Raw genomic sequence first — 27,709 nt, forward strand, 5'->3', positions numbered from 1 at the left:
AATAAAAGCTGAAATGTTTTAAAGTTTATAAAAATCCAGTATTTTGTTCATTTCCTGATCATTATTAGGCACATCTACTTTTCCTGCTTTGCTTTCCAGAGCAGGACACCCTCAGCTCTGTACAGGGCTGATCTTGGTGGGATGCTCTGGAAAGAAGTCCTGACAGTTGTCTGGGGCACTCACCTGTGTTATCCTTTGCTATCAAAGAGGCACCGAGGGCAGACTGCACACATTTTCTTCTTTTCTGTTTGTTCTTTTCAGGAATGGATCCTTAAGAAAAGTAATGAAAGTTCTACTCTGAAGGTTTGAGTCTAGAAAAAAGGAACCATCTCTTGCTGAGAGGTGACTTCACTGAATGCATGTCCTAGGACAGGTAAGCTAGTAAACTTGTAAGCCTGGGGTGAGAGCACCTTGCACTTTGCCAAGCCTGTCTTCATGATAGCTAAGGCTCTTCATGTGAATCCTTCATTACTTAATGCCACAAATCGAAGCATTATTTCATAGCACCACAAAACAATTCCCTTGACCATATCAGAAGGAGTTAATTTTTTCTCACCAAACTACATTACAATTATAATCTGCACCAGAGAATAATTTATTCCTTCATTCCAATGCTGGCAATGCTTTCTCACTTTTACAGGATCGATTTCTCCTGCTATTGGCAAATACTGTAACAAAGAGCAGGAAATGGTATCAAATGTGTTCATTCTACTGACATGGATTGTAATGAGAGTAGAAAGCAGGCCAGCATTAGCTCTCATAGTGTCAGTAGCATAAGCCTAAGTGCCAAGCCATTTTAATTAATTATGTGCTAATAGTCTCTGGGCTGATGCAGCATTCAGCATACTCTATGTGTACAAGTTATGCTCAGTTCTATTTTTCCTTTTTGAATAAAAATTAGCAGTAATCCTTCAATTCTGTGGAAGCCTTCTGTTGCAATCCAAAAGTCAATGCAGCATTCAGGCTTCATATGTACTTTACCATTCCCTTAGGCCATTGTTTAGATGGCAGGTTTAGGAAAGTTAAACACCATTAGTATCCTGTTTTGCTTTGGCATGGCACAGTCACTCCAGAGCTGCTATGGGTGAGGTTTACAATTACTTTGGGGCACCAGGCAGCCGAAACAGCACAAGGCAATGGCAAATAGGATCCTAATAGCCACAAATTCCTAGGGAAATTGGCAGACAGTTTTTTGGGTTTGGGTTGTTTTTAATGTCATCTCTTTCCCTGTGGAGTGAGTGTCCTGGTCTCTCAGCCATAGGCTTGTGGACAGTCCCTTATCATTGTGAATAAAAGGATGTCCTCTTGTGGACCTTTTTCAGTGTGAAACTAAATATTTTAGAAGTGCCTGGACTGATCTGGAGAACTCTTATTGTGGTTAAATGACGATCGGAAAGAATGCAAAATCTTCACATGGTGCTGTGGGGAAGTCCTGGAATTGATGGTGATTTTCCTGATAGAAAACAGCCCTGGAGGAAGGCAGTTCACAATTCAAGGATGATTTGGAAGGAACTGGGAATTTGCTGTTTGGCTCCTGATTTAATTGTTGTTTAGCTGTAAATACTCCCTGAACCCAGAGTGGATGGCAATTATCAAATTCAGAATAATTAAATGATTGTAAGTACTAATGAAGTTCCTAAATAACCAGAGATATTCTAATGCAATAGGCCTTAGAACCATGTCAGGTCTTTACATCTATGAGATTTCAGCTTAAAAATGAGATATGCTTTTCTCCTAGCTTACCAAAACACAGCTATTTTCAGCCTAAAATATCTCTTCAGCCCAGGCAAGAGAGCACTGTAATATTCAGGGTATTTAGTAGCATAACAAATGTACAATAGTCATGTTTATTTTGACTGTTCTCTCTCCCAGTTAATATTTATTGTGAAAAGCCAGATCGTAGCTTTCTGTGCAATTGCCAAAAGGTAATGTGTGCTATAGTCCCATTACTAGATTATATTCATAATTTTCTCATGCAAGATCACATACATACAACCCAAGAATAAATTCAAGCTCTTTTGGTGAGACTACTTTTGTCTGTGAAGAACACAAAAAGAGCTCTGATTAAAAATCTGCCTTTCTGATTCCCATGTTATTCCATATAAAATAAAGTCTCTCTGATTTTAACTCACACCCTTGCCTCAGAGATCACACTTTGTCCTCTGGGTGGGCAAGGCCACAGTATTCTCATGAACATATGGACCTTTCCACAGAGGCGAGCATGGTATGCGCCAATGAGACCACGAGAAAATCACTGCCCAGCTCATTGATGGAGAGCTGTAATTTCAGTTAAGGCCACTCTCTTTGCTGCTTGAAATGAAGATGAGTAGAGCATGAGGCTGACTTTGGAAGTTTCTAGTGGTAAATATCCGGAGTCTACTATCCCTGTCAAAAGGGATAGATGTTTCAACAGCTAGTCAGCCAATTTCACGCTAAAATTAAAGTTGTCAGTCATCAGGTGTCCTGCCTGGTAGATAAGTGATATTACAGTTTCACATACCCAATCTTTCTCCATTGGTCAGAATTTGATGCAGAATCCTTGCTGGCATGCCATTGACACATAAAATGTAGCAATTATTGCTAGCATTTCATTCTCAAGGCTTTTTGGCACATTGAGCTCAGATTCCCATTTGCTTGGTTTAATGCATGTAAACAATCCAATTTTTCATCAGTTCTGCTCAAGAGCTCATCAGTGACTGCATATGGGTGTAATCAAGTAAGCATCGTTTACTAAATTCAAAGCTTAGTTCTTTCATTTCCATCAGTTCCCACTTCTTTTTAAATTTTCTAGAACATCTCCACATTTTTAAACAGCGTTAGGCAGGATTCTTTTCTGTTTGTTTGTTTTACTCTTACCAATATAATTTCAGTTCTTTTTTTGTTGCTTGAAGTGTAATTCTGCTTTCCCTGCATAATTCCTTTGCAAAGCCAGATGGACAGAAATGGTCCCATGACATGCTGAAATCCTCTGTCTTTTTTATACAAGATGAATCTTGTTCCTAAACAATTCTGAATGTGTTCATTATGTAATATCTACTGAATTTGTCATTCAACTCATTGTTATTTCATCTTTCATCATTCTGCTGTTCTCTATACACATGTACTGGAAAGGGGAGAAAGATAAAAGCTGTAGAGAAGATGGTGACAGCAATCTTGTGAGATGGATGAATTTGTCTGTCACTGTTTTGCCTCCATGACAACAAGCGGATTTTTGCTCACCCTTTTCTCCTCTTTTCCCTGAAGTATACAGTGCTCCCTTGGTGCCAGTGCTGGGGAGTATAGTGCCTGTTGCTCAGTGTCAGAACTCCGTACTCTCTGATGTTCTGTGCTTGGGATTTCATGTGTCTGAATACTCCAGATGTGCATCTCTGGAAATGCATTCATGGAAAAAATAGATTTATTTAATCAGGAGTGTACACTGGACTCTTTAGGAACATGTATTTGTAGCAAGTTATCTGTAGTACATACCTTGTATCTTCATTCAGGTACAGATCTTCAAAGCAGTCTTTCAAAGGGCAGAAATACCCAGTATGGTGCTCAAAGACTGAGGCTTCATGGAAGAGGGAGTAAAACCCTCCCACTGCAGTTAGACATCTCAGGGACATCAATGTTTCTTCCTTCTTCCTTCAGTGCCTATTGCTGCACTGTTATGATAATCACACTTGTGAAGACAGACTGTACATTTCATTTAATTCAATGGCAAAAAGCCATCAAGACCAAGACAGTGGCTGAGTTTTTACCCCTTCGCCTCCTTTGTCTGTCAGAGCTTTTTCGCTCAGTCTGTTGTATTCTCCATGCCACCACCGATCTCAAAGACCAAGAGAAAAAACCATTTGGGCTGTGCAGCACTAACAAAGCTGCACAGTCTTTCTGCCCGTGCTTCCGTGCCAGCCCACATGCCCAGGAGTGAGGTGGTAGACCAGAGCCTGTGCCCAGGCAGGAGGAGATGTGCTGGGGAATTTCCAGGAATTTTACTCTCTGGCACAGAGATTTTCATGCATGCCTGGATTAGCACTGTCCTTAATTGAAATCATCCTGTCCTCAGTATGCCAATCCTATCCTTTGTGGGAGTTCCTTCCCCTCCCCGCGCTTTCTGCTTGCATGTTTGCAGCTGAGTGTCACTGTTACGGGAAGTGGCATGCTGTGTTCCAGCTTTTTTCTACCTCTTTGAACTGAAATAGTAAACCTTTTCCCCATAGGCCTTCCTATTTCTCCTGTTTCTTGCACAAATGCTTCATAAAGTGCTGGGATCTCCCTCATCTGGACCCAAGTACTTCGTGGGGACTTTTAAATAACAAGTTCTCTCTTCTATTGCATAAAGACTTCTGCAGTTTCTCTTTTTTTGCTTGCCTGGGACAGAGTGTCTCACCATTTTTACTAATCTTCCTGAGTTTAAGGTGCTTGAAATTCTGCTTCCAACAGCGGAAGTTAAAAATTGAGCTAGAAAAAGAACACCAGTTCCTCCTGTCCAGTAATATCAGACTCTTTAGCTTACTTTGGTCATTGTTTGTTGATTTGTTTCACTACAACTCCTCATTTGATCTTACTATTCACATGTTTTACTTGCTGGGCTGTTGTGCAGGGCTGCTGTTTCAAGGTTCACTTACAGTAGCAAGCAGGAAATTATGTTCTCTCCTCAATGGTCAGAGTTTCCAGCTCCAAAAGGTCATCTGTAGGAAAAGTCTGTGTGAGGAAGTACAAGAAAGGTGTGGAAATTCTTATCTAAACCAGTGCCACTGATTCACAGAGGGCACACAAGAATAGCCTGTGGGTTTTAAGACGGAGAAGGAAAGACAGCCCCTAGCTCATGAGTTTCCCTATCAAGCAAGAACAGTGTTGTTTCAATTAGCAGAAGGACAAAACGAGCTTGTACTTTTCAAATTACTCATTTTCACCAGTCAGTCCTAAGGCCCTGATTCAGGCAAAGCAATGAGGCTGAAACCATTCTCTCCCAGCAAACCTCGCCATCCCAGTTACAACACAGTCACCTTAAAAGCACAGCTCTAACTCATGCCTTCATTTGCTACCATAAAAAAAATTACCTGATCCCTTTGGGTGCTTCTTAAATTAACTTCAAAGGGCTTTTTACATGGAGAATTTCTTGTGGGGGCACACTATAATGAAACAGCAATGAGTTTTAAGGTTCCTCATCTCAGAAATGTAGCCATGTTGCAGCATTATAGCAAAGGTAAAGTCTTTATTGTGATGGTCTAGAGGTCAGGTCGAAAACCCTGGTTTGCCTCTTAAATCCTACATTTACAACCCAATAAATAAGCATTTTTGAGCAATTTGATTTGTTACTTAAGAGGCAAACCAGATAGTTAATTCAGCTTGAATTCTGTATTAAGGAAAAAATCATATAGTCTACAGAGCAATATGTTTGAAAATGATTTTACAGTAAGACGCTAACAGAGCGTTTATAATACTGGATGAGCTAGTCATGTAAAAATGGTGGTGTATTTGTAGAAAGCTACCAGTTTTGTGTTATTTCTTTCCCAGTCTTTATTTATAAATCTTTTGTATTAAGACTCCAGTTATTCCTTTAGTAACTGTATATGTTAGTAACTGAAGTTGTAAAGGTACCTTTGCCTTTAAGGATTGCTAGGTTTGGATCCAGTACAGAGTTAAACTAGAGCTTTTTGTGTTTATATGTTCTTACACCAATAAGTTAAGGCAGACTTTTTTTTGCCCTTCCTCATGTTTAGCTATGGAAAAAGGTTAATTAGTCACAAGAGGTGATGAACAGCACAGTGGAAAGTTTTTGTGAACAAACTCTTTGGAAAAAAATGTGACCTTAACAAAAAAGAAGCTGAAAGCATTAGGCATCCTGTAAATAGTTTGGTTTTACAGCTGCTAAAAGGGTGGAAGAATAGATTGCAGTCCCTGCGCATTGCTCAGGAATGTAACAAGTGAAAGACTTCTTAAACACCCTAAACAACATGTCAGGAGTCACTGGAATAGGCGGGATAGCGCTATGGTTGCTTCCACACATGGCTATAAGTGTCTGTAAGCTGTAAGGCCAGTGTATGGTGAGAATTGTTACAAGCAAATTCTGTCAAAGTGCTCGGGACTAGAAGATGTTCTTGCAGTGTGGACAGTAGTTAATCAATGTTAGAATGTTAACACATTAATACAGTATAGGTTTCTTCCCTGAGTGTCAAATATGACAGTGTAAAGTGGACCCTGTCTATGGTAAATAACATAAAGCAGTGGTGGCTGACGTCTCTAAATGGGTAGGTCAAAATCCAGGAACTAGGTGTTAAGAACTGTGGCACTTCTGATCTTGCCAGTTGCCCATAAAAACCTGACCTCTTGCTGTGCAAAGGTTTGCATTGTTCATAATCAAGCATGTGAGAAGGAGAGAGGCTGTTTATTTAATGGAGTTAAAAATATGTTTGCTGTTACGGCTTTGTTTAACAAAAAGTACAGAGAATTGTTTCCTAAGACTGTGCAAGAGCTGTGGTTTGATCCCGCTGATAATTGGTGCTTTAAAAGCCATTGGTATTAGCAATTACTTGTAGTTGCTAGGACCACTTGAAAAACTTCTGTCACGCAGTTTGTTGAGAAACAAGGCTGTTTTCTTCTGGATCTTTTGACCCGAAAAGCTCTCCTCTCTTTTGAAATTTTTGAAATAATTATAAATTGCAGATGCAAGAGAAAAACACAAGCAAAAAGGGGCAGTGATTTGTTGTTGTTGTGTTTTTTGTTGTTGTTTTAAATTTCAAAATCAAGGAAATTTTATACTTTTTATGTTTAAAATGACACTTGTTGATAGCTAAGGTCCAAGATTATTTTTATTGGGGTTTTTTTCAGATTTCTTCTGTTATTTACAAAAGTGAGTTGATTTTACGAAATTGCATTTTGAGTTTGACAGAAATCTGTTTCCTGCCCAAACCTGGCTATTATCTCATATGATGATAAGGTTTTTGTGTCATTCCGTTCTTTGAGAAACAAGGGTTAGTTCACTTTGACACACCACTGACTCAAAATACCAGTTCACTTGAAAGAGATCTGCCAGAGCCACAGACACGGGCACTGCAAGATAAGCACAATGACCCCACCGTGCTCAGTCAAGCTGTGATTTTACAACAGCAACAACATGCCCATATTAGTGGAGAACAGATAACTCCTGAGCAGCTGATACGTGTCTCTAAGATCTCTTTGCTATGTAATTTAAGAACTTAATTCAATTTAATGACCAAAGTATATTAAACAGGAATTGTTGTGTGATTTTAAAGGCTTTGTTAAAAGAAAAAAACGAGCCAAAAACCACTCAAACCAACTTTTTTCCTGATTCCAATTAAAAGCTTACATAACTCCCTTGAACACGATTTTCCCGGGTCAGTGTTTCTGTCTCAAGTGAATTCCCCCATTTATATCTCCTCACGCTCACTGCCCTTTGGCAGAGAATGGCTCTGATGTAGTACAGCACTGCTTCACCCAGAAGCCATCTCACACTTTCATGCCAAATCGCTCCCATGCTGCCTGACACTCAATCCTCCACCAGCTCAAACAGCAGACCTGCCTACTGGTGTGGTCAGCGTCTTGTGTGTGGCAATACAAAGGGAACATAACTCCACTGTGACCTGTGACTAACACCAGCACTGCCTGATTACACTTCCAAGAAATGAGATCAAATACAAGGTCAGTTGTTTTGCAGTGAATTGCAGTGAGGCAGCTCTCTTAACTTCAAACTTGAAGCCTCTAATAAGGGTGCTCAGGAGCAGTTAGCAGGAATAGAATCATAGAACAGTTAGGGTTGGAAAGGCCCTTAAGATCATCAAGTTCCAACCACCCTGCCATGGGCAGGGACACCTCACACTAAACTATGTCACCCAAGGCTCTCTCCAACCTGGCCTTGAAAACTGCCAGGGATGGAGCATTCACAACTTCCCTGGGCAACTCATTCCAGTGCCTCACCACCCTTACAGTAAGAAACTTCTTCCTTATATCCAATCTAAACTTGCCCTGTTTTAAGTTTTAACCCATTACCCCTTGTTCTATCACTACAGTCCCTAATGAAGAGTCCCTCCCCAGCATCCCTATAGGCCCCCTTCAGATACTGGAAGGCTGCTATGAGGTCTCCACGCAGCCTTCTCTTCTCCAGGCTGATCAGCCCCAACTTTCTCAGCCTATCTTCATACAGGAGGTGCTCCAGTCCCCTGATCATCCTCGTTCACCTCCTCTGGACTTGTTCCAGCAGTTCCATGTCCTTTTTATGTTGAGGACACCAGAACTGCACACAATGCTCCAGGTGAGGTCTCACAAGAGCAGAGTAGAGGGGCAGGATCACCTCCTTCGACCTGCTGGTCACACTCCTCTTGATGCAGCCCAGGATACGGTTGGCTTTCTGGGCTGCAAGTGCACACTGCTGGCTCATGTTCATTTTCTCATTGACCAACACCCCCAAGTCCTTCTCCGCAGGGCTGCTCTGAATCTCTTCTCTGCCCAACCTGTAGCTGTGCCTGGGATTGGTCCAACCCAGGTGTAGGACCTTGCACTTGGCGCCAGCCCTTCCCTGTTGGTGAGCACAAGGTCAAGCATGGCACCTCTCCTTGTCAGCTCCTCTATTATTCACAGAAGGAAGTTGTCTTCTACACAATCGAGGAATCTCCTGGGCAGCTTGTGCCAGGCTGTACCATCCCTCCAACAGATATCAGGGTGGTTGAGTCCCCCATGAGAACAAGGGCCTGAGAGCGTGAGGCTGTTCCTGTCTGTCTATAGAGTACTTCATCCACAGAGTCCTCTTGATCAGGCAGTCTGTAACAGATCCCCACAGTAATGCCTCCCATTGCTGTTCTCTCTTTAACCCTGACCCACAAACTCTCTATTGACTGTTCAGAATAAAACAAGTGACGGCAGAATTGTGTCTATCAGGGCTGAGGTGGTGTTCTTCAGAAGGGAATGGTGTACGAAGAATGTCTCTGTGACTCACCAAGCCCATAACCAGCTGTGCAAACCAGGGCATAGAGAGCAGGGAAATCAGTTGGAACAGCTTACATACACTGAGTTGGACCTTGTACAAATTAGTTTAGTGGGAAGATTCCTCCCATAAAAAAGATCAGCTTAGGCTGGAACACAACAAAAGCCTAATTTTTCAATGTTTTTAGTGGGTTTTGACAACAGAGACCTTGTGCTGGCTTGTTAAACTATGCCAGATAAAATCTGTATGGACTTTAAAGGAAAGATTCCTAGAGGCATTTACTGGATAACAACAAAACTCTCAAGAGGGTTTGAATATGCAGAAAAGAAATAAACTAAACCCACCAAATTCATGGTTGCTTACTTACTGATCACAGCCCACAGCTGTTTCAGCCCTGTAGTAGCCTGGGAAGGTTGGAATGAAGGTGTGAATTTAATTTCTCTGACAACTCTGTTCTTGTCACAGTTTTTTCATAGCTGATGCAAATCTGAACTATAGGCCCTGTGATAGCGAGGGTGACTGAGCACTGGCATGGGCTGGCCCGGGAAGGAGATCTTCAAAAGCCATCTGGACAGGGTCCTGGGCAGCTGACTCTAGGTGGCTCTGCTTGAGTAGGGTGGATGGACCAGATAATCTCCAGAGGTCCCTTCCAACCTCAACCAGTCTGTGATTCTGTGGACTTGGAACCACATCCAGTGCAGAGCATGCTCAGAAATCCCTGTTCACTCCTGTACTAATGATCTGCTCTGTTCACACATTTCCTGAAGTGAATCTGCTTTTAGATGGAAAGTCTTGGACATAAGTGACTATCATGCTAGGAGGTAGATGGTTTTGGCACATACAAATGAATGTTGCTCAAAAGGAACAGAGAGCTCTTATTCAACTTTAACCTCTCTTCTTTCTCCCTATATGGGATGAGTGAGGGGTATCCAGCCAACTGGGTCACCTCTATGGATGTCAGAGGGTGAATAATTAGTAATCTATATTTGATTCATTTTACATCTTTTCTCTCCCCTTGGCCACCTTACTGAGCAGACAGTAACTTCCTTGGAAATGAGTCATCATAGAAAACCTTTCTGCAGTCAGTTTTGGGGCTGCAGCTTATGGCACACAGATCATTTACAGAATTTATTGATCAAAATTGTAATTGTATCATACATTTCAGTCTTGGGCAATACTAAGACACCCTCACTAGAGGGACAGTAAATGCAGAAATCAGATGTTTACCATGATGAATCAATCATTATGACTTTTAAAACCTTTGTTTTCTGGAAGCTCTCTCTGCCTGAAACATACTGTTCATGCCAACACACTTGCTAAGAAGTCTGAAAAAAAAAAGCCCAAAGACAAAATAGATAGAAAGGAGGAAACACATACGTTTTAAAATGGAAGACTCATTCTTCTAAAGGCATTTATATGTTTGTCTAAGTCTCCAAACATGAGCCATTTTTTCATTTTGCCGAGACAGACTCGCAGCTCAACTAGATTTGACATGAATTAGTAAGAAAGCCCCTCCAAAATCTGCTGCTACAGGAGAAACAACATGTTGCTGTATCCAAAACATCCAGAGAATTATTATGCAAAGAGATTACTCATCACCAGAGCAAAGTCTTAATTTCAAGTTCCCAGCAGTGATTTATATTTGGGCCACAGCACCAACTTCTGTCCCTGTGTGTGTTCCCTTGTGCAATAGGAAAAGGCTTTTGCCTCTCCTGCAACTGATGTTGGCTGAGACTTGACTCTGATCCAGACCATGATGAGTCTGTGTGCATCTGTGAATTGCAGCAGCACAGAACTGATCTGAGGGTGGTCCCATAACACCAGCCCAGGCTGGTGACCAACAAGGTATTGAGCCTTGATTCCAGAACTAGACTGTACAATCACCTATCAGCTGTGATTTTAGTTTGCCACACTCGTAACGACACCTATTTTGCTGGATGGGTGTTAACTAAACACGGTCTGAATTCCTGCGTAAGTGGAGATGATTCAGGATAGCTCTGTCACAAACCTACTATGAACTTTCAAACATGGACTGACAGCACCCATTCCTGGAGCACACAGTAAAAACTGCAGTCACAGAAATGCTTTACCTTTGTGGTCTGAAGATGTGACTTGGGGGTACATGGAGAGCTGTGAAGCTGAGAAACAACAACAAAAAATCAAAGGAACCAGAGGATGTCTGGTTCATCTTAAAAACTTCGTTACTTCAAGAGAAATTTGGGAACCGTCAAATTCTTGAAACAGAGGTCACTGACTCTGCTCATTTGCCTTGCTGGCAGTTGGTATTGACAACAAGCTCATGAAGTTGTACATAATTTTAGAAACATGTGAAAAACATCATTTAGTACATTCCGTAGCTTCTATTGATTAGTTCTGAGCTTGAAAACAACCTATAAAGAGTTAATGCAGTTGCTGCAGAAGTGAGTCCATTTTCTGTGCTTTGTGCTGCTGAAACCACTCCCCTGCTCCTTGTTCCTCGATGTGACCGAGCTGACTCGTGCTGTATCTAAAAAGCAGAGTTGCACATCATTATTGCCTCCCACAGTGGTTTAACTGTTGATACACAGCACTGTAAGCTGCTCGGGGAATGCCCGTCCACCTCATGGTCCTGTCAGATGGCATGTCTCAGGCTTTGTGCTTTCTTTTCCCCCTGTTCTGCCCAATCCAGGGAGCAGTCTGGGATCCACAGGCATGGCATGGGGACACCTGCAGGCACAAAGTCACACACAAAGGCAGGCAAAGCAAAACACTAAGAGGGAATGGCAAGGGGATGCTCAACAGCCTGAACCCCCCAGGAGTTGGAAGAGAATTCATTAAGGAGGAGGAAATGGGAAACAAAAAATTAGATTTGGCTCTCCTACTCCCCCAGCAGGCTGGAAGGCGTTCCCAAGGGGACATGCTGCTCCCTCGGGAAAAGTCTATTCTTTAAGGAGCAAAGAACTTGACCCTGCATGTTGGGGAAGCAGAAGGGGTACCCTGGGCAAGAACAGCAACAGGGACAAAAGAGAAAAAAGGTGAAATATAGAAAAACAAAACCGAGAAAGGAAGCTTGAGGGGGAGAAACAAAGGCAGCAGCGTGAGGAGCTGGCGACCCAAAGACATTCATCTTCCCCGTGCAAGTGAGAGGGGATCAGATAACACACAAGGTGGTTAAAAGCAATGCACTCTCCTGTGTGTTTTAAGAAGTATACAAGAAATCTTGAACTCTACAGTTCAGATTTGGGGTTGTCAGCCCAAGGAGCTTTCACTTCCCATTCCTTACTCCCTAAGTGAGACGCTGGGAAGCCACAGAGCACAAAGCAATGCTACTTATACTGCCATCACTCCTATTTTCAGCTCCATGAGCTCCAGAGGACTGAAACAATGTGAGGGGAGGATGGGAGAATCAGGCTGCCTGGACACCTCATCACAGCTGTGATCTACTCTGCTGTAAGGCAGCTGATGGAAGAGGTTATGGCTGGGTTGCTCTGCACAAGTGCCATTTGGATGTGGAGAATTCACTGGCTTGGGTTTGTGTGTTTTATTGAGTAAGAAAAAAAAACCCTTTGATTTTCTGCTGTGCTGTATGATCATTTCTGAAAAGAGCTGTGGGGCTGGCAACAGACTGCAGCATGAGAGACTTTCTGCACATACTCCATGTGGGATTGGGGTGGCACGTGCTTTTCTCTCCTGCGTTGTTGCAATGGACCATTTTGCCTGCTTTTTGGGAACCAGCAGGGGGGTTCTCTTCCCTGATTATGTGAATAATTAGATCTGTTTCAGTACTTAAGAGAGATTGCTATACAGCTCAATTTCAGAAAAGCCAGCTTGTTTGGAGCGGGGCACAGCCATACGGGTGGAAGAGAGATGCCATACTCTGTACCAGTAACCTTCTCAGCCTCCTTGAGGGGACTTAATCAGGCTCCTAACTGTGCTCAGGTAGGCTCTGACAAATGCAGGCCCAGCTGCCTCAAGTCCTCCATTTGCAAAGGTATTTTGTTCTGAAACTCCCATTTAGCTGGTCACTGTGTCCTGCCAGCCTGAAGGAGAGCAGTTGGTGGCAGTTGTGCAGGGTCAGGACCTTATACATATTGTTTTCTACACCTTCGTGCTTCAGAGGTATGCTGCAAACTGAGTGGTGGTGGAGGCTGTGAGGTGTGATGGTGCATGAGGTAAGAGAGCTAATGCAGGTATATTTGGATGTATTTTGTTGCGGACTCTGCTCTGCATGTTGCTAAAGATGAACTAAGGAACAAAAAAAAAAGCAATGACTTTTTAAAATTAGTTCTGTGGAAATCACTGTGCATTTCTTGGTTTGGTCCTGCGCTTCTGAGGTTTTGTGTTGTGGTGCTGAGCCCCTTGTCCTGCCTTGTGAGACAGAGCCATGGCTGTGCTTACAGACTTGTTGATGCAGTATGACCCACAGGGCTTAATTTTAAAAGGCCTTTATTGATGTGTTAGGAGAGAAGGAATAAGCTGTCCTTCTTACCAGCTGAGATCTTTCTCGCTCCCTCAGCACAGCATCTGCCGCAGTCCTATCTTCTGTGGACAGGCAGAAGTCAAATGTCTTCCTGGAGAAGTCTCAGGGTTCCCAGGCCAAAGCTCCTCTGCTCCTTTCAACAGGCAGTGAAAACAAAATGTGAGCTCCTTAGTACTGGGATTTCCTTTGTTACTTGTCCAGGACTGGGCACAGACCTCAATCCGCACTGGGGAACCCAACACATCACTCAAATAACCAAGTGATCAGGGGCTGCTAAACTGATCCAGAGGTCATCAATCATGCTGTATCTACACTGCTCCTGACTGCTGTTTCTGTTATCTGTCCTCAGAAACATCCTCCAGCAGAGGCATTGCTTGTCCCCTTGGCCAGGGACATGACCCCCCAGTCCCAGGTGCAGGGAGAGCTGAGCCAAACTCAGCAGCTTTTCAATATCAGCGTCTGCTTCACTGGAAGTGAAGTGTCTGGTGGAAATGCAGCCCTTATGATGTATTTATGGTGTGATGCCAAAGGGAAAAAAGTTTGAGTTAAAGCAAAAGATTTTGTGATTGTTGGTTTGCTGCTTTTTTGTTGTGTTTTTTTTTTCTTTTGAACAAACTGTTTGAGGCAAATTTGTGAAACAGTTTCATGCAAGAGAACTGGTCAAAACTTGGAAGAGAAAACAAAGTATCTGCGTCCTTTTATTTCCAGTCCAAAACACACCAAGTTTTTTAATTGTGTCCATGATATTTATTTTTTTCCAGAGGATCAAAAACCAAGAAGTGTTTTAGCTTGGGGCTGAACAAGGAATCTTTGATTAGCCCCAAATGATGTGTTGTGCTGCTCAGGATTTAATTTTCTTGAGGCCAGCAAGACAATCATTTGGCATCAATCAAAACAAAAGAAAAAAGCTTTCAATTCTTTGGTCATTTGTGGTCTGATGGATCCCCTCTGCTCTCCTACCAGTTTGGTCTGTCACACTGTAGGACCTCCACACTTTCAGGGCTTGTGCCTCCAAGGCTACAACTGCTCTAGGTATAGGGAAGCCAGCATTTCCAGATGCCTGAGGCAGTGACTCAGTGCTGTCTGACTCTGATACCAAATTTGTTCTGACCATAGTTCCTCCATCACCCAGCATGAAGGAATCTTGCCCACTAATACAATAGAAATATTTCTCTTTTCATCGCTGTAGGATGTAGTAACTTTATATGTTAATAAAAAAGAATATTTCTGAGAAGGAATTTGATCCATTGTTATTTGGAATAGTAGTAGCAATATTAATAACAATGAAAACAAATACTAATAATCAGACAAGGGCCAGTGCTAGGGGCAGGAAAAATTACTGCAACTGCTGAGAACAGCAAGCTAGCTGTGACCCAGCTGTCTTCTGCCCTGGTTAACAGATGCCTGCTTTGCCTGTGGAAGAGCTCTGGGAAGCCAACGCTGCTGGGGCTGCTACTTCAGAGGGAAAGATAAAAGGCTGAGGAGCACCAGTGGCTGCCAGGAGTGTCAAACCTCCTAGCCCTCTTGCCTAAGGGAGGTAAGAAACTGTTTTGTCTACTTGGCCGTGAAGCCTTGAGCTGCTTTCACTTCCATAGTGTTTTGCACTGGGGATGTTTATAGACTCGCAAGATAATCACCAGACATGAGGACAGTAAAACAGAGCATCCCTCATATGCATTTTGCAAATATATCTTTTTTTAATCTTTAACATAGGTAGTCATGTAAAGGAAGGGTTAATTGGCTGACCCAAATGAATCCACCAGGCCAGTGGCAAAGCTGACTGTGACATTAGTCATCATTTATAGAGCCATGAGAGCATCCATAAGCCAGTAACATTGTACATAGGAATATGTACAATATGTCCTACTGATAAGATACAGGACATCCAAAGTTTTTCTTTATTTGTATAGCAAATTAGAGGTGTAACTTATTTTTGGGTGGCGTTTTCAAGGTGGGGGAAGAGTTCATTTATCATCATCCAAACATTAGTGTGCTCAATGAAGAATTAACTGGTCAATACTTAAAGACCTCTGTGTGTAACCTAGAGCATGAGTGAAGAACGTTGTCATGCTACATGGTGGGGTGGAAGGGGAATGGAGTTGTGCAATTAAGAGCAGTGTGTGATGTATAAGGGATTTTTTGGTGGTTGTTTTCTTGTTTGTGTTTTTTGCCCCTGGACATAGCAAAATCTCAATAGATGTCAGGCATGGGCAAGGCAAACAGCTGATCTCTATTTGAATTTTGGGTGTAGCTCTATATTTGCAGGGGAACACAAGTGCAGTAAGCTCCTGGGATCTCAGCTGGACTATTTCACTCAGCTGGATAGACTTAACAAGATCAAATCCATGTGAACAGGATGAGAAATCACAGCCTTAAACTGCCTCTCAGGAAATCTTGGTTAAACATTAGGAAAAACGTTAACAGTGAGAACCGCTAAATATTACTAGAAGTTGCCATGGGAGGCTGTGCACCTAATGTCACTGGAGGTTATTAAGAGCAGGTTAGAAAAACATCTGTCAGGAATGATGTAGGCAGAGTTGGTCCTGAGCTGGGGAAGAAATATGAATCAAACGGCCTTGCAAGTTCCCTTTCAGCCCAACTTCCTCTCTTGATGCAATGTTGCATAGTAGTGGTTGGCAGGTAAATTATAATATATAACATAAATACAGGGTTCAGACAGGAAATATTCATGAGCAAATAAATCTCAGAATTATTAAACAGGCAAGCAAGAGGAGCATCCTTTTTTTTTTTTTTCCTTTTTTTTTTTTTTAATAAAGGCAATACATTTTCAAGGTGGGGAAATAAGGAGACAAAAATAAGCCCCAAAGAAGATGCATCATTTTGGAGATGGTCCTTGTTAAATTAAGGCATCTAGAATGAATGAAAAGTTCCTATCTTTAGGGAGAAAAGAGAGGGAAAGGAGAAGGGAAAACACAGTTATCATTTGAACAAAACCCTAAAAGAGGAAAAGGTCCTAAACAAATTAAATTATACATCTAATGAACACAAACAGACATCTACTTTCAAAAGAGATTTAACCCAATTCTTCAAAGAAAACCCAGCAGTAATTAGTAAGGGCTTTCATCTCTTCTGGATTAGAGTATCCAATAAAGCTGGATTCCTAGAGGTGATGTTCCTCCTCCCCAAATTATAAATCTTAGAAGATGTTGTGTAAGCCTTTTTCTGCTTTGGCCCAATAGGATGCCCCTGATGTTTGAATGCTTGTGCTGTTCTTATTTTGCTTATCAGCATATCAACTGTGACCAGACCGCAAATGTAAAGATGAGAAAAAGAACATGAGGAAACTGGGACTTCATCTTAGATGGTCCTATGAGTTACAAATTAGCCCCTCAAATCCTGCTGGTCTCCAGTGCTTTGAGACAATACCAAAGTGTTGTAATTCCTTCAGGAGAGTGAACTGGCATTGTAATGTGGGCAGGAGGTATGATAAGCAATAAAACTAATTTTCTGTCTCTGCTGGGGTGCATGTGTCCTGGCCACACAGAGTGAAACCAGTCCCTCAATTGTAAAGGGCATGTTGTGCAACAGCCATGATGGGAAAAACCACGTGGCTGCAGAGTACAGATCTTTATTTCAGGTAACTTTAAATCCCAAGTACAGGGCTCTTGGTCAGAGCAGGATGCAGATCCCTGTTGTAACCCCAAGGCCTGGGGAAAGCCCTTATTTGCTTTTTGTGGAAAGTTTCACACCAGGGCTAATGCGTCAATGACTTCAGCCTGCCACTCGGGAGCTGTTTTTATGATATGAATAAATATGCCATAAACCCGTAACGGAAAACTGAGCACATCTTGTGCTTGCATGCGCTCACGCAACAAATATTTCAATGTGTTTCTTCTTTATGCCTTTGGGTTTTCTACAGCATCCCCTGACTCTGTAAGTGAAATGGGAGGCTGGTGGTCTAGGAGTGACTGTGGGGTGAGATTGTGGTACAGGGTGGGATCATCGTACAAGGTGCTGCCTTTTTGCCATGTGGCAATAGGCAGCAAGGGTTGGAAAGCCCAGCTGGGGCAAAGCTTTTGCAGCCTGCTGCACTTTGAGGGGAAAAATAGAAAACAAAAATTACTCATCACTGGAAATATAGGTCAGGGTGGAAAAATACAACTCTGAAAAACTGAAGACCAGTTCACGTGCTGCTGCCTTTGAGTTTTCAGCCAACAGACATTGTACTGGTAGCTCAAAGTCTGCTCACTGAGCTGAGTGGATGTTGAGCACCCAGATAAAGAGTGGCAAACATTGCCAGAAATTTTCTCCAGCCAGTTCCTTCAATCCAGACATGTTTATCACTCTTCTATGGGTTTAGACATACCCAGTGGGTAGCTTCTTTTTCTTCAGTTCCTGTTTTGAAAGACTAAGTCTGTCTGTTTCAGCAAAGTTGCCCAGGCTCTGAGCTGTCAGCAAGGTTCATATTGGTAGCATTAATCATCTGGTAGTTGCTGTTGTTTCATTTCCTTTTGCTAACTTGTGTTCTCAGCTGCCTTTCTCTGCTTTGAAGGCAGAGAGCTCTCTCACTGACCTGTATGAGCAGGAAGAATAAGAGACAGCCTTAGGGAGAGCGTGGGAAGGGAGACCTGCCCCTGCTGCCAGAGGCCCTGCTGGTCCCATTGGAGTTTTAGTTACACTTGAGATGTGGAGCAGCTCCAGCCATCACTAACTCCTCACCAGTAACTCAGTTTCTGCAAGTTTGGGTGTCTCTGTAGCACACAATCTAGCTGGTGGTGGGATGCTGCTTTTGAACTGAAAACCTGCCACTTGCCCAAACTTACAGCCATGTAGGCCCAGTGCTGTTCAGAGGGTTGCAGCCTCCCCCTCCACCAGCCTGGCAGCTCACAGTTACTGACTGCAAAGCCAAATCTCCTCACCTTCCCAGTTTTTTAACTCACATAAATACATCATGTGTAAGTTAAGGTTTGGTTTATGTTTGTATTTTTCCAGACGCATACCTGAGCAAGAAGGTACGTTTATTTGTTCACCGCAGTTATCACAGAATACATACGGTTCTGTGATCCTTGCTGCACATCTTTCTTTTTTCTATTTCTACTTCTAATATCTTTCCCCTCATTATTGAGATAAATTCTTCAGATTATAGGGGCTGAAGTCATCTTAAGAAAACATATCACTATTATTGAGATAAGTTCCTGTCATTAGTAGCCAGGGGTGGTTATTAGTAATAGAGTCATTGAATGTTCATACAGTGTTGGGTGTGCCCAGTACCTTCCAAACAGTTCCAAACAGCAACAAACTATTGCTGTTATTTTATTGAGGAAAAAAAAATCACGAAGTCAGCAGCTGTGATCATTGCCCCCTCTTTCAGGATGGAATAACATTTGTTTAAACCAGTATCCTCTTCCAAACTAAACCAAAGCATCATGCCACTTTCCAAGCCACAGGCACATGTAAGGCAATATAGGCTGTCCTGGAAGCACACTTAATCCCATAGTTTCTGAAAAGTATAACGGAGGAAAAATGAATGAGTGAGAAAATATCATGGGAGGAGCAGGTTGGAGCTCAGTGCTGAGCCTGGACATGCAATGGGAACGTGTCTGCACATTTTTTGCTTTCCAAGTCAAAACGTGTAGCAGAACCAGCAATAAATAATTAATTTCTTTCTATGCTTTCAACTCCATAGCAGTGAGAGGCACCACATGGCTGTGTATGAAGACTGTCTTAATGAAGCAGAGGGTTGCCTGCGTTGGAAATGCAGAAACATGTCACAGCCCAGATGCACCCAGGCCCAACAAGCAGAGTCAGAAGCCCTGGGTCACCAACCCACCATTGGTCTGCTAGCACTGCTCCTTTCTCTCCTCTCTCCTTTCAGGATGTATGTCCCTGTGATGCTGTGTCAGAGGTGACAGCCACCTGAGCGAAGGTGGGTGGTGATGTCCCAGTGACAAGCTGAGCAGCAAAATCAGAAGCAAGATTTAAAATGCCTGTCTGTTCTCTACAGCACGTGTACAACTAATGCTCTCTGCGTATTGCAGGTATGTGTCTAAAGCAGGGCAGCATCCAGATAGAGGAGCCCATATCCTTAAAAGTTATGTTCTCCCCTGTGACAAACTGTTGAGCTTGATACAGTAGGGCTCATTCCCTGCCTTGGGTTATGTGTGGAGGCAGCCAGGACAGCCCCTGTTTGGTTCTGCAATTACAGTGTCTGGCATGGAGTGGTTCTCTCAAGTGCCTGGGATGTTTTTTCATTTATTTATTTATATTTCTATTTTTATGTAAGCAATGTGGTAGCTCTCCCATGTATTTATCAGTGTAGTGCCGAAGTGGCACTATTTTTTGCAACAAGAAAACTAGGTCTCATTTAACTTTATTTGCAAGGTAAAACTGGTAAATAAAACTGTAACAGACTGAAAGCCATGAAGGTGAAGGCAGATTGCTGAGGTTTAGGGATCAGATGTGTCTGCTGTAGCTACTTTAGCTGCATGTCAAAAAGTAGAAAGCCTAAAAATACATTCCTAAAAGTCTTTTTCCTAGATCAGCTTCAGAGAAGCAGGACTTTAACCCAGCAAGAGGAAGTGCCACATTACTGACCTGCACCAGGAGCTCCCTTGTCCTGAGGCCAAACCTGGTCTTAGAAACACAGACCAAGCAGGGTTAACCCTTCTCAAGACCAGTGTTTCTCTCAAATGAACTGAACTCCTCACAAGTGGTCAGCAGTCCTCAGCAATGAGATGCTGAGCAGTCACACCAGGAGCTGCCTCTCTGTGCCACGTCCTTGCACTTATATCCTCTGCAGAAGGCAGCGTTTCTGGCTCTGCTGCAGCATTAGATAATGCTCAGTGGTTGCTGTTCCTGCTTTCCCATAATTACCAGAAACATTGCTTTAAGAAGTTACAGCTTCCTGGAATGATGTGAAAAATGAACCGTTTAGAACACCAGTGAGTAATAGGTAATTGCAGGCTGAGGCATCTTTAATCACTTTCAACCTTAAGTACATTTTTGAAGAGTGTATCTCATTATTACCTTGCAGATCTTGATGGAGTTGTACATTTCTGGTAGCCTAGATTAGAAGTGAATAAAGGATTTTGCATACAGGGGGTACTGGTTGGCAATTAGAGCACAGTCTGACCCGCAGGGGCTCAACTCCCTGCTCTGCTGTGGGCTTTTTTATGGCCATAGAAAAGTCATGGAGAGGTTTGTGTGTGGAGGGACTATAGTTCAGGTCCCCTAAAACCCTGGTCCTGTGACATCTGATCCCCAAGGCGTATACATGTGGAATAAGGAAAAAGTGTGACCCAGGACAGGCTGTGTAGACTCAGATTTATGGATGCTAGCCAGCAGAAAAGATTACACCTCAGCTCCATTGCTGCCTAGAGAAAGGTGTTGCACTACTTGTGGGACCTCCAGCCAAAAGCCCACTAAACCCTGTTGTGATTGAGCTCTGCATTTCCTGCAGTACAACTTCTGATCTATAAAATTAAGGTAAGAAGATCATCTTATGTACACAGGTAAATGCACTGATAACAGGTTGCTCAGCCCTCTCTTTCAAGTAGTGCATATGTAGACATTAAATATGTAAAGAGTGAAATGAATGTTTTCTTTTAATTAATATGCCTGTTTTCCAAGCTTGGGCACTCTGTCCTTCCACAATACGGAATCTAGGAGTAACCAGGATCAGAGTGACCGAGTTTCCTTTGCAGGTGTTTCCCAGGCCCGCAGAGTAATGCCATTCCCATGCTTGTCCCAGTCTTGTCCCATTTGCTGGCTGCTCTTTCTCCCCCAGCATGACCATTGACCAGCGTGTTCTCAGCTATAGCGATGCTTCTGCCTGTAACTTTGCAAGCAAAGAAACCACACCACGTGGCTCTGGTGAAGAGATGAAGCCATGCTCCAGCCACAGGCAAATACCATCATCCTTCATTGCATCTTCCTGAGAGGTATGTGCCAAGCAACAGAACATGCACAATCTGTATGCTGCACTCACTGGCCTAACACCTCTGATGCTGTTTTCTAATTCCCATTCCTACCATCCATCTGCAAATGCCCTGAATTCATTACTAGCATTTTGATGAAAACTGGTTTTCTCCCACCTAAAGTATTCACAAATACATTTTCCCACTGCATTGCTCCAGACATCTCCTGCCAGCAAATGGAGTTCTCTTTCCCCTCCTCTTGTGGCAGTGAAAGCCTGAACAGCAAGGACCTCTGCTCGTAACACGCTTCCCTGTGTATCACTACCTCACTGAGGATCAGAACCCCATATTCTGTTTCACAGTCACCTTTTGGGGGAGCAAAGGGATGGACAGCAGCCCAAGGGTTTGAGGATTTATATGTTTTTAATTTGGATTTATATTGCTGGAGCAGAGAAGGACAGTGTTTAAAAGATCCCCTGCACCATCAGGAACCTGGCCACGTCTATGACTGGCGTTTGCACTGCTAATGAGACCATTTCTATTGTAATGAACTTATTACTATTTTTATTGCTATTGTATTTTGTGTGTTTCACAAATCGTGCAGGGAGCTGCTTTTTGTTTCCACTTTCTCTGTCTACCTTGGAAACTCTCAGGGCAATCCCAGTGTCTGCATAAAACAGATGAATGAATTAACCCCTGTGGAGAGACTCAGGAAGGGTGGCTGCTCCTAACTGGTCATAGGGGGCGAAGGAGAGAAAGGGGAGGATTGAGTTGCCTGGAAACTGGTTCAGTAAGGAGTTCTCATGCTGCTCTGAAACCCAGTGACAAGACATTTTTATGAATGTATCTATCTCTTATTCAGGAATGTTTGCACCAAATTAGTCTGTTCCTAAGAGGATTCTCGGCATATATATTATGCTCTTTGTCAACAGTGTCTTCCAAATATTGATTTGGATCAGACTTTGTTTCTCTGCCATTTTGCAGTATTTTGCTTTAATAAGCTTTGGATATGATAAGGCAAAGTTCTGGCTGTGCAGCAATGTTTAAGTTCCCAGAGTTGCTCAGCTAGGCTGATTCATGTCCCTTGAGCTACTCCTTTCCCTTTTTGTGCTCCAAATGTATGTGCAGTGGGGCAGTCCTCAGAGACAGCTCTTGCTGGCTTCCAGTGATCCTGTTGGCTTGCATTGCTTTGGCTTCAGCTCCTTACCATTACCTATTCCAGTTGGCTTCTCAGCAGCCACGGCCTCAGCTTTAACTCTTAGTGAATAGCCAATATCCTGGAAATCCTCTGCTAACTTCAAGCCACTTAGCTTTAATAGTGCACCATGAGAGGCATCTCAGAGAAGGAATCAAAATGGGTATCTCCACAAGGACCCTGTGGAAACTTCCAGAAACCTCTGGAGTGCAAATCACTGTGAATCAGCTACTGGAAAATCATATTGATAGACCATATTACTGCTGCTGATAGGTGTCACTGTACCAGTTTCTTATGGAGCAGAGAAGACATTAGGATGCATAGTTATGGTGTTGGTTGAGCCTTGCTCTGAGTTTGTGCTAAAGGCTGCAATTCCATTGATTTGGTTAAGAGAGGGTGTACTTGAGGGTGTAACCTGGGATGTTAATGTGGATGTTACTGTCCTAGAAAAGCATGCTTTATCCTCGGCAGAGGGGAGAGGTATCCAGCTTAGACATGGCTACCTGCAACACTGGATTCTTCATCAAAATAACAAACCTTCGTCTAAACCCATTTCTTTTCTTTGCCTACACAATTCGGATATTGTCAGCTAAGTCTTTTGAAAAGTCCAAGAATTGCTTAAGAAAATTAATTGCCATGAAAGAACACGAACTACAAAAAAGTAGGTGTGTGCATCTGCTTGGTGTTGGAGCTACTAAGCTATGTTTTGAATCTCAGGTCTGTTATTTTGTTAGTTTTTGAAGTTGTAACTCTTTGACAAGCTCCTTCTGTCTCACTTATTTCCTCTGTGTCCTCTGGCTGCTGAGACATCATCACTCTTTCAAGCCCAGGGTTAAGGCTGGCCTGTTTAATACTCTGTAGACTTTGATGGCATCTGGCAGTAGTACTGCCAGCTGTTGCACAGAACATAAAGAAGCAAGCAAGAAATCAGATTTAAATAAATAAATAAATAAACCCAGGTGACTGGGTTGTTCAAAGACTCAGCCCTCACAAATTCATATTGAAGGGAAATTTAGATGCAAAACTTCCATGCCTTTCAGATGAACCTTCTGCTACCTTGCTTAGATAGCTCACCAAGGGCACGGGAGATAGAAATGATAGATGTAGAGACACAGAAGTACATACTGCTTCTCCTTCAGGATCTGAGTAATTATTTAAGTGAACCTAAAGCCCTTTTCCCCCCCCAGCATCTTAGAAATATCTCTGTGTTGTTGTTCTTTTATGAGCTTTGTGCTGTGTTGATATTTTATGTTTAATAATGTGTGGAGTGAAATAGGAGAATTAGCAAGAGTTTTGCTTCTGGCAAGATTATCCACACTATCCACCTCTGGCTGGCTGGAACAAGTGTCTTTTCTGCAGATGTCTGTGGGTGTTTTGGGGTTTGTGACAAACTGCTGTGGGGCTTGACTCCTGGTGCACAAAGCAGCAGGAGTCAGCTGAAGTTGGTGCCTTCCTTAGGAACTTGTGAGAAGGGGAAAGAAACAGAGTGGAGCAAACTGCCGCCCTTTAAACTGGTTGTGTACAACCAAAATCTCAAGGGAGTTCCCCCAGAATAATGTAAATAGCCACTCATCAGTCTCTCCTCTGTGGAGCTGCTACAAGCTTCAAAAAGGAGCTTTTTTCTTCCACCTACTCTCTAATTCCACCTTTTCTCCATGAGTCTGACACCTCTTGGTGGGTTCCCCTCAACTCATTAGTACTTTTGCAAGCAAATGAGTGTTGGATACCAAGATCACTGTAAAATATATATGTAATTTATCTCTTGTTGCAGGTTAATAAAGGTTGCAATGGAGAAAATGCAAAGAAGGAACTTATCCAGGCTGTTTCTTGGGAGGGGGATGTTTTTGGTTTGGTTTGGTTTTTCCAGGGACTGGTAAGTTTTCGTATGTAGCTGGTGTACTGAGAACCTCAGTGTCTGATCCCAGCTGGAATCTAGAAAGTTGAGGTAAAATGCTGGGCACATCTTTTGCAACATATAAGAGGGTTTTGGTAAAGGGAATATCAAAGCAGGTTATGGGGATGAAAAAACCCTTATATTAGCAGATGCTGGTTAAATCTTCTTTTTCACAATTTCTTTGTATGTTTATTGTAGCTATTAGCAAAACTCCCTCAGTTATCCAGTCCCTGGGGTTCAATGCGTCTCACATTGCAGCTTACCTGAAATGCTTGTATCCCACGGGGCACAGGAGTGATGCAGGGGATGACAGCGACAGGGTGGCCAGCATATAAAATAGTCAAAAAATCCAATAATTTGATGACAGTTTAACTATATTTTTAGGATGGGATGGACAGGTGATAATTGAGCAGTGCTATGTCCAGTTAAACAATGGTGAAGACACTGACAAACCGATGTCATTGCTGACTGAAGACAATGTTCTGGTCCTGTATGGCATTTCTGACATGCAATGATCCAAGTGTCATCTTGTGCTCATTTTTTTATGGCTCATTTCTCTCTTTTCTGGTTCTTTTGCCTCTTGGATCATGACAGAAGGAGGATAAAATGTCACCCCAGGATACTTCTGTAATAGTCCCTATTGTGCTTTTCTTTTTCCTTTAAAAGAATTAAAGCGTTTAATAGAACTAAGGTATTACTCAGTAACTGCAGTAAGAGATAGTTCCAAAACCAGGCTAAGCATCAATATCTGTGAGTACCAGTGGGCCCTGATCCTAAACACTCCTACTGAAGATGAGGGCAAAGATCAAGTCAAAAGAGGCTGACTGGAACAACCATATTTTTGCAAAGTCAGTGCCCCCTGTATTTTTGCACAGTTTGTTTTCTTTCTTGTCCTTGCAAGTGGGGAATGTTGTGCTTTCTCTATTCCTCTGAATTACAGTTGAGAGTCAGCTGTGCTATCAGTTTGAATTTGGGGCAGTAGAAAATTACTGTGCATTAATGCTTATTGGACTTGACCTGATGACCCATTATCTTGCAGAAGATGGCTTACAGCTTTCATTTGTGACCTGGACTGGGCTAATTGTTGCAATTCCAAGAGACACAGTAGTGTAGTTAGGGTCCTAGTTTACATTTGTTCCTTTTTTATAGGTCCTCAGCAGTGAAGAGGTACTGCAGTGCAGCATTTCCCTGGATTATTCTGCCACCCTTGTTGAACCAGAACATCAAAGGTACAAATCTTCTGCAAACTTCTGGCCTCATTTCAGCCAGTTTATGTGATATCTGAAGTACATTCAGCAGCAAATTGCACTGGAAGCTGTTCTTTTGTATTTTCCATTTATGCAATGCAAGTTGGTGTGAATTTGAATACAGATCAGTGATCTTTTCAGAGTTGCCATAGGTAATTATATGCAGACATAGAATGTCTTCCTCTAGAACATATCTATGGATGGTCTGCACACAAAACCAAAGCTTAAATCCCACAGGTAGGGTTTTTTTTAAACATGGTCCTATGTTTATAGGTTCTCCATTTTGCATCCTTAATTCAGCAATCAAAATCAAACATGCCTTGAGCTCCCCCGGATAAAACCACCTCTCCAAATTGACTCATACTGTGATATTAAGTCACACTGGTGAATTTCCTAGCTAGCCAACTGTGCCGTTTAATTAGGGTGCCTTTCCAAATCACCTTCAATAGCATTGTTGTAACATATGGGGTGAGATTTAGCCATACGGTCCAAACACGGAAACAAAGCACAGCACTAATTGTCTGAACACACAGAGAGCTACAGCACACAGGCTGTGTGTTCAGACAGGCAGAGATGGGAAGACATGCCCTGCTTTGTAGGAACAGTGTATTTATTTATATTTTTTATATAATTTACAAGTTCATAATGAAATAGAAATAATAAAATGAATAGAAAGGATGTTCAGAGCTTAAAATCCACCTGCATTGCTCGCTAATCTACTTGACTTGGGCTGTCCTAGGAACAGCAGTGCTGCCTTTGAACTAAGCTCCAAAGTGCTGAAGGAAGGACAGACACACAGCAAAGGCTTTACTTTGGGTGGGCCATTTCTAAATGCAGTTTCCTTCTATTTAAAAGTTTCAACTGAATTGGTGCTGCCAGGTTGCAAACAATTATTGCCTTTTCCTGTATTCATGGCAGACTAAATCCTACAACCCTCTGAAAGCACAGTCTGCACTTGTAAATACACCTTTAAAGTGGACACTTTATTCAACAAGGAATAAATAACCCTCAAGCAGGACATTTCCTTTCCTTCTTTATGCAAAGGCAACCATTTATTTTCTTCCACGATGTAAGGCCAAGGGACTGCACTCCAGTCAGTAAATTTGATAGCATAACATAGCGAACAGGTAGCGCTGGCAAAAGAGAAGAAGCTGTTACTTCAGATAAATTAATGTTAGTTTTATAAAGGAGATTGAGCTGTATGAAGCACTAAGGTACGTAGATCAAAAAATACATTAACTTGAGTATGTACCAGTCTAGTTTCAGGGATGATTTGTGTGCCATACACAATCAGCTCTGAGATTAAGAAAAATAGGTTAGTTATGTGGGTTGTGGTTATCCAAGAAGTTGGAGGGTGTTTCTGTGAGACTGTCAGTAAATTCCTGTGAAGACCTATTCCTAATTTATTAATTCAAAATAGTGTCCTTGGCAAGGACCATGTATTCTTCAGTATTTCCAGAGCTCCCTGGCGATGATGTTAATAACAAATACTTCTTTAACATTACTTATTTTTAGTAAAAGACAACACAAACTGTTCATCCCCAGACAGGAAGAGTTAATCAGAGTTTTAACATCAAAGAGTGAATTTTATAATCTCAGAGTTGCATATTAGACTCCTTCACTTTAAACTTGTATTGGAAAGGGATACTGGGTGCTTGCCATACTTCTCAGAATCAGACCCTGAGTAGAAGTCTTGAACTGTGTATGCGGCATTTGCTTTGGAAACCCTGTGTATTCATCAGAGATTTTTATCTGTTTTAATATTGATGTCCTTAAATGGATTAAGCTGAAGACAGTAAAAACATCCCAATTCAAATTCTTCAAGTAACTCCCTCTCTTTGTTTTCCCTTTGCTATTAAACACAGATATAGATAGAACAGGGGCAAAGAAATTCAAGGTGGAAATTTTGGCCTTTCAAAGAAGTTTAAATTTTGGTTGCCTGCTAACTGTCCCACATTCAAAGGACTGTGGGAACCACCAAGTTTTGGGGGCTGGAAATCTCAAATCTCCTTTTAGTAGGAAAAAGCACCACGTTCAGACCCCCTTTGCATGGGAAGTTTGCTCTAGCCTTCAGTCTCCTGGGACAGGTAAGGAAATGATTTTGCATGTGGCCC

At 42.3% G+C, this 27,709-nt stretch overlaps 1 long non-coding RNA gene across 3 annotated transcripts; it reads left to right on the plus strand.

Moving 5' to 3' along the window:
- Positions 1-273: 273 nt before the first annotated feature.
- LOC133214284 (uncharacterized) lies at positions 274-27,709 on the plus strand. Of its 3 annotated transcripts, none has more exons than XR_009726077.1 (3): positions 274-373; positions 25,498-25,832; positions 26,335-27,709. It is a non-coding gene; the product is annotated as an uncharacterized LOC133214284 (long non-coding RNA). The 3 variants fall into 3 exon arrangements; XR_009726076.1 differs by lacking the exon at positions 274-373 and adding an exon at positions 13,004-13,074; XR_009726075.1 differs by lacking the exon at positions 274-373 and adding an exon at positions 21,148-21,283.

Source organism: Neopsephotus bourkii, unplaced genomic scaffold (assembly GCF_033783945.1).
Source record: "Neopsephotus bourkii isolate Nb327-2 ecotype Australia unplaced genomic scaffold, CSIRO-AGI_Nbou_v1 NB_882, whole genome shotgun sequence".
NCBI classification, from domain to species: domain Eukaryota; kingdom Metazoa; phylum Chordata; class Aves; order Psittaciformes; family Psittacidae; genus Neopsephotus; species Neopsephotus bourkii.